The sequence below is a fragment of the Penaeus japonicus genome, unplaced genomic scaffold, assembly GCF_977035675.1.
Source record: "Penaeus japonicus unplaced genomic scaffold, GWHDUDI00000001_assembly GWHDUDI00000029, whole genome shotgun sequence".
NCBI classification, from domain to species: domain Eukaryota; kingdom Metazoa; phylum Arthropoda; class Malacostraca; order Decapoda; family Penaeidae; genus Penaeus; species Penaeus japonicus.
Genome location: NW_028234431.1, coordinates 20,908,326 through 20,915,825, shown reverse-complemented (window position 1 = coordinate 20,915,825; position 7,500 = coordinate 20,908,326). Strand labels below are relative to the sequence as shown.

Genomic DNA, 7,500 nt, shown 5'->3' with positions numbered 1-7,500 from the left:
TATAGCAATGGATCATAGCAGCCCAACTCGAGAGGCTATCGCCGGGTCAGATCAGGTCAACTTTGGTGGATAATAATTCCTTTTTTCCCTTAGATTTTTTCTTCTCTATGTATGTGTACGGAAAGGTATTTTTCGCGTTATATTGTGTAATCATAATTATTCATCATCACATTTTACAAGGTTATTTATTCACATAGGCATATTTATTCTAGATATTTCTTATGATAATTTTTTTCAGGACATTTATTCTAAAGTGCGTTCTTTTTATAATTCATATTAATTAGCTTCTATCTCAAACCATTCCCCATTAGTTCGTAGCTTGCCTGTTTTTAAATTGTTTCATTAAATTGGCGAAGTCGAACTTCATTTTTTTCATGCACCATGTATATCAGTTATGCTGAACTATAGCTTCGCTGGTCAAACGCAGTTTAGCGTAAAACGTGTCCCTAAATACAGCCGCAGACGCTACGGGTTGCCGTTTTCATCACATTATCCAGTCTCGGCCTACCACAGCCCACCTCCACGAGGATGAGACTCAGGTGCTTGCTTCTTCTTTCATTCATCTGAAGGACTGCCAGATCGGTCATTTAATTTATAATTATTCCGGGCCTGCCCCGATGTTTGGCTGAGAGAGCCACGACGGTCCCAAGAGAAGACATCTATTGTACCGACCTGTAATACGATCCTCCGCGAAGTACCACGAGCACGGTTACTTTTCGCCCGACACAGCTCCGGCAGTTTTCGGCTAACATAGCCATGAGTATTGCTCCCTGTAGCAAATTAACCTCGAGTACGGTCACATTAAGAAGAAGAAGAGATACCGCCAGCACTGCATCGTTTTTCGGCCAAGCAGCCACGCCTCCCTTAGAGACCTAATTGTCGGGTAAGGTAATGGCCATATCATGGTCATATCATTAAGTACTTATATGTAACCTTTCGAATGTATATCATGTCTAATTCTGTTTTGCGATTCATTTCTTCTTACATTGGTAATTAACTTTTATTCCAGGCCTCTCATCACAATTCAAAACATTATGTGCCTTCTCTGAAATCCAACTTGGTATACCCATATCTACTCTTTATATGTAGTATACTTACTCTTCATTTTTCAGAACTACTACAGCCAAGGTCACGTGATTTGAATTATCTTGACATTGTATTGCAAATGTTTCCATCTTCCTGGCATATGTTAAGTAATTTTCTTTGTAAAGTTTATACCAGCAACATATTCCGATGTTACAATTGTTGCACTGGAATCCATGTCTCCCTTAGTACTCATTAACAGAATTGCAGAGGTTGGTTACCACCTCATTACTTACTTGACCCATTCTGCGCCGCAATCTACCTATTTCCTGTCGAATGTGTCGGTTAAACTACATGCCGCATCATCTGTCGACGTGATGCAGAGAAGAACAAACAAGTTAAGTTAATCATTACTTCAGTTATCTCTAAATAATATTTTGATATATCTATATACATGCAATATCTATACCTCTCTACCTCTCACCATATTATTTTGGCATTGCATCGGGCACTACTCTGTGACATCATTTCAGGTCTGCAAGTTGAAGATGATTCCTTCAGAACGGCTTGGTAAGCCAGCCTTGTCAACCCTGATGTCCCGACACCGTCATCTTGAGGACCAGCACACCTTGTTCGATCAATCGGGGTGTTAAATCGGTGAAAGAGAGATATTGTAAACGCATATACTATTTCTCTTATTCCTTGGTTTTGCACTTTTGACCATGCATGTCCAAGATTTTGATGCTATATATCTTTGCAAGTTGAGGACAACTTGCTAAGTGGGTGGCAGAGCGTTGTGAGAATCATATATAATGCTTATATATGATATCAAATATAGCAATGGATCATTGTAAAATACCGTAGGAATATAGCAGCCCAACTCGAGAGGCTATCGCCAGGTCAGGTCAGGTCAACTTTGATGGCTAATTCGCACATAGTTGAATTCTCAAGTGCCTAGACCCTCAAAAGGAGCTTACTACCTCAACTCCCATTCCTCCTACATTCCAGACTATCTTCCCGCATAGCCACCATTGGGGACAGCGGATGTTGACCCCATCCATATAAGCAGGATGTCTGGAACATACAGATAGACTGGGAATCGACTGTGCTACCACTGACGCCTGATTTCTCCCCTTGTTTATATGTGTTGTGATAGTGTTTATTACTGTGATCATTGTGCTGTAGTGTATATTTCTATCGTCCACCATAACGGCAGACTATCTGCGTTATGATAATAAACCAGAACTGTTCAAACCCTGTGTCTGGCATCACTACCTTATTTGTGGTGGGTTAATAGTAACGACAGACTAAGACACCCATCACACTCTCTCTCTTTCTCTCTCTCTCTCTCTCTCTCTCTCTCTCTCTTCCACTCTCTCTCTCTCTCTCTTCCACTCTCTCTCTCTATCTATCTATCTATCTCTATCTATCTATTTATCTATCCTTCTCACCCTCCCTCTCTCTCTCTCTCTCTCTCTCTCTCTCTCACTCTCTCTCTCCCACTCTCTCACTCTCTTTCTCCCACTCTCTCCCTCTCTTCCTCTATCTCTCCCATTGTATCTGTGATGGGTGTCTTAGTCTATCGGAACTAATAGCCCACCACAAATAAGGTAGTGATGTTGCACCACACTCTTTGAACATTACAGTTTATTCCATAAATGTGATGGTCTGTCTTATGGTGCACGATAGAAATATACACTACAGCACAATGTTCACAGTAGTGATGCACTAGACACAGGTTTGAACATTACAGGTTATTCCGGTCTAACTGTATGTTCCGACATCTGCTTATGGTGAAGGGTTCGCATCCGCCGTCCCCAATGGTGGTTATGCGGGAAGGTAGTCTGGAATGTAGGAGGGGTGATAGTCGAGGATATTAAGCTCTTTTTTAGGGTCTAGGCATTTGGGAATTCAACTATGTGTGAATTACCCATTAGTCAAAATTGACCTGACCTGACCCGGCGATTGCCTCGCTAGTTAAAAGTGCGAAAATTCATATATTTGTATATGGATTTATTGTAATTGATATTTTATATAAGCATTATATATAATTCTCACACTCTCCCATTCTCTCTCTCCCATTCTCTCTCTCTCTCTCTCTCTATCTCTCTCTCTCTCTCTCTCTCTCTAACTATCTATCTATCTCTCTCTCTCTTTGTGAGACCACGTGGAAGCCACGTGGAGACATGAGAAGGCCACGTGGCTTAGATGCTATAATGACGAAGAGGCAACCTTTCAGGGCGTCTCTCTAGGTCAAGATAAAACGGGCCGACCTCAGGTCACGCTCTCACTCTACCGACCTCGCTTGCAGACACACCTGGCTTCGCCTCGGAGAGGCGCCGCGAGCGCCAAGCCGGCGCTCCGAGCCCGCCCCGTCCGCGAGACGCGCACCGAACAGAGACGTCAGCTATCACTACCAGTAATTATATCCGTATAACCGTGCCAATATTCACCAAATAAAGGAGTCAAGAATACCAGACTTTGGCTTCCAAAATACCCTTTGTGAGCACCTCTCACAAAATGGTGGCCGCGGTGAGGACCTGTTCTGTTCGAAAATCTACGAAAACTCGCCACGCTATACCTGCCCCAGCACAGCAAGAGTTCCACAAAATGGCAACCAACATCGCAAAAATGTGTTAGGACGTAAGGCCACAGGAACACCCAGGCGATTCCAACATCAAGATTTGGAACACTAAGCCCTGGCAGCATAGCCACGCAGCGCGCAAGAAAAATCGAGAAATTCGGACACAAGATGGACCCCTACACACAAACGCACCTAAAACTTCCCTCCCAAATGTTTCCGCTCGACAATTCTTCACAAAACCGTAAGGACATACAATGGGCCAATTCTCCTTATTTCTCTACTTTCTCTATGTCCCCCATATACGTGTGCTTATGTGTTTTAACAGTGAAAGAAGTTCAAACGTTCTCTGTTAGGCAAAGTGTTTTTTTTTTCTCACACTTTCAACATCGTAATTACATTCTTATCGGTAATCGAAATATTTATTTAATAACTGCGTTAAATGTATTGTATATTTTGCCGTAAAACAACTTTAAAGAAAGTAATTTTGTATGTTTCAATTCTTTTTCTATGATGCTACACATTTTTTTTTTTCTCATTCGTTAATCACTCGTTTGTATTATCGAATTCTATAATTCTACAATTTTCATGTATGTAAATTTACGAGTCTGTAAGTTCGTTAGTATTTTAAGGAATATTCCATGTATAAATTTCCCCCCCCCCCCCAAGCCACATTCAGCGCCCCCCCCCCCCCTCCAGCCATGCTCGTCAAACGCCACGCTACACCCACCCCCTCCCACCCCCGCACAGTGGTCAAAGAAAGCCATTTCTTGGCCAAATAAGAAAATGTCCTTATGTTGTAAGCATATGGTAAATGGAAGTTATACAGCGGATGTTATCATCGGTGTACTTTTTAATAATACACAAATTGTCTATACTGAGATATTAAACATTAAAGTTTAATATGCAAATCTTAGAAAAATCATAAAATCGATACTACGAATGATATACATGCGAAAGCTTCACAATAGGATATTTGCATGTTTAGGTATCATATAACATATAAGTTGGTTGCAAATTTATGAAATTTGTACATATAATAATATTATAAAAATAACACCAAATATCTACACGAGATAGGTCGAGGTGTGTGTCTGTACATATATGAACATTACCGCGAGAATTTAAACTCTCTGAACAGCAAGTAACTAGGTGCAAAAATCCGCCGTCTTTCAATTGCGAGCACATTTTGTGTTGGAAGTTTTGAATTTCCCGCCAAGCGCCATTTTGTGGTGTCCCATATCATCCAGCGAATGTTTACAGGCGCGTTTTCTATACTGTATGCAGGTGTTCACCTCCTTTGAGGTATCATTACGATTTTCTTCAATATTCAACATTCTTGTCCAAGGTAAGAATTGTATGAATTGTATTAATATATCTGGAATGTAAATTACAGGTATTTGCCAAATATTAATCATTATGTGTCAAGTTCTCATACGGTCCGATATTCGAATATTTTATTATAGTTTCCCCTATATTTTCTCGGAAATAAAGAAAACTTATATAAATAGTATCTTTAACATTTATTACTTGGTTGATGTATACCCTACTTATTATTTTTTCCAGATGGAGAGTCTAATACATTTTCTTTTGTGAAGTGCGTGGCCACGTTTTCTCCAAACGAGACCAGTGTGCCCCGCTGCGTGACTCTCGGACCAGCGTCAGGTCACAGGAGAACTTTTCGCACACCCGTACCCTCCCTCCTCCCACCCCCCTCATCGATATTAAGTAGAAATATATTATTTAATAAGCAAGGCCTTCATGTTACGACGATGAAACCTTCAGAAAGGCTTGGCAAACCAGCCTTGTCAATCCTGATGTCTCATAAAACCGCTATCTTGAAGACCGACGATCCTTCACAACCATGTGGGATTCGTTCATAATCGGATAAGGTTTATTTGGGTTTGTTAAATCTTCGTAATCATGCTGTGAGAGAGATATAGTAAAGTGGAATATACTCTCTTTTCCTTTCATTTTTCATATTCATATTAACCATATGGAATATAATAAATTAATTATGCTTTCTCCCTTTTGTTATTCATATTGATTAACTAAATCTAATATCATTCACAATTAATTCGTATTTGCTATATTTTAAATTGAATTAAAAAGGCAAATTCGAATTTTATTCATTTTTTCATGTATCATATACATTACGTAAGCTTAACTTCGCCGGCCAAACGCAGCGTAGAGATTGCATAAGTCGTTTGTACTTGCTGTGAGCAAAATATCCGATTTCAGATTGAACGTGTAATCAATTCGGATCAGTACTTCATTTTTATCATCGTTATTCGCATTGTCAAGTGCGATTTCATAATCATCTACGAATTTGATATTATTATCATAGTTAATTATTATGCATGTACTAATATTAAAATATTAAGTTAGGTACAGTATTTATTTTATCTTTTTATTTTTTTAAAAGGAATAATTACATACGAACTTGAAATAACACCTCTAACTCATTCATACATACATATTCTCATACTCTCTAACTCTCATGTTCACTTTCTATTTCGAACTTATTGCTCACTGTAAATGCATCTTCTACCATTCTTACTTTGCAATAGCTCACCCCACGCTTCTGTTGACAAGCAAACTTGACACTAACTTTGTGTCATGGCGTAAAATGAATTAATTCATAGTAATTCGGTGGAGGACTCTCCACCCACAATATTCTTTTTACTGCCCTTAGTTTGTTGAAAGTAAAAGTGGGTCGTTATTAGCATTGTATTTCTAGAAACTAACAATTATCTCTTCCTCTTGCAATAGCTACTTACAATTTTGTTCACGAACATACTTAACACTAATACAGTGTCATGGCATAAAACGAATTAATGAATTCAAGCAGTAATTCGGTAGGACAACTCGGTGCCACCCATAACAATTCTTTTATAGCCCTAAGTTTGTTGATACGATAATGTATTAGTTATTTGCACGACTTAACTGTTTTGTAGCATCCTTTCTTATTTATTCTGAGACTCTCAGTGGTTCAAGTAAACCTTTGCCGGTTGCCACTGTTGTCTCCCTTTCCCTGAGAAGCTTGCAGTTCAAGTAGTCCCTTGCGGGTCGCTGCAAGCATCTCCCTCCTTTATCTATCTTTCTTAGAAAAAAAAACTAACAAAAAAAAGGAAAAGTAAAATAAAAGGAAATAAAACAAGGTAAAAATTATATAAAATATCGAATTATGCACACGCCACACTACCCCCCCCCCCCTCTCTGTCCGTCTTTCTTTCTTCCTTCCATTGGCCCTGTATGTAAAGGTTATAGCAGGTTACGGAACGACACTATGGTTTGAAAGCTCAGAAGCAGCAGACGCCAAAAACGCCCAGAAGAGAGAGCATGGCCGTCATTCCCAGAAACCAAGAGTGTGGCACCCGCTGAAGAGGACAGCCGGACACCTTCAGTTATAACGTGGAAGGCCCGCCTGCAAATTAACCAAAAAGAAGCCAAGTACGGAAGAACATTGAAAACGAAGAAACGGAATCCTCCATCCGGGACGTAAGGCAACATGAACGCGCCACCAGGACGCGCGGACATCTCCGCCGGAGGTAGAAGTTGACCTGAACCACGCAAGGCCGGACGACACGTTCGCCCTTCAAGGACGACTTCAACTTTACGGCTTGAGGACAAGTCTTTTTAGGTGGCCGGGCAGTCTGTGAGACCACGTGGAAGCCACGTGGAGACATGAGAAGGCCACGTGGCCTAGATGCTACAAAGACGAAGAGGCAACCTTTCAGGGCGTCTCCCTAGGTCAAGATAAAACGGGCCGACCTCAGGTCACGCTCTAATAGCCGTCTGGTTAGCTCATTGGTAGCGTGTCGACTTCACATCCCCGTGGTCGGCAGATCGAGCCCCGCCCAAGCTCGTGAGCTTCCACTGTCACCTGGCGGTTA

The 7,500-nt window shown here is 40.7% G+C and overlaps 1 protein-coding gene across 2 annotated transcripts in view; it reads right to left on the bottom strand.

Moving 5' to 3' along the window:
• The window catches only part of LOC122265632 (putative G protein-coupled receptor AH9.1), a 37,336-nt gene that overhangs the window by 1,782 nt on the left and 28,054 nt on the right, over positions 1-7,500 (bottom strand). The window contains exon 2 of one of the 2 annotated variants that reach the window (XM_086554030.1): positions 1,320-1,389. The exons of the other annotated variant lie outside the window; for it this stretch is intronic. The gene's annotated coding sequence lies outside the window, so the exon portion shown is untranslated. The remainder of the gene's footprint in view (positions 1-1,319; positions 1,390-7,500) is intronic. 2 annotated transcript variants of the gene reach the window in all.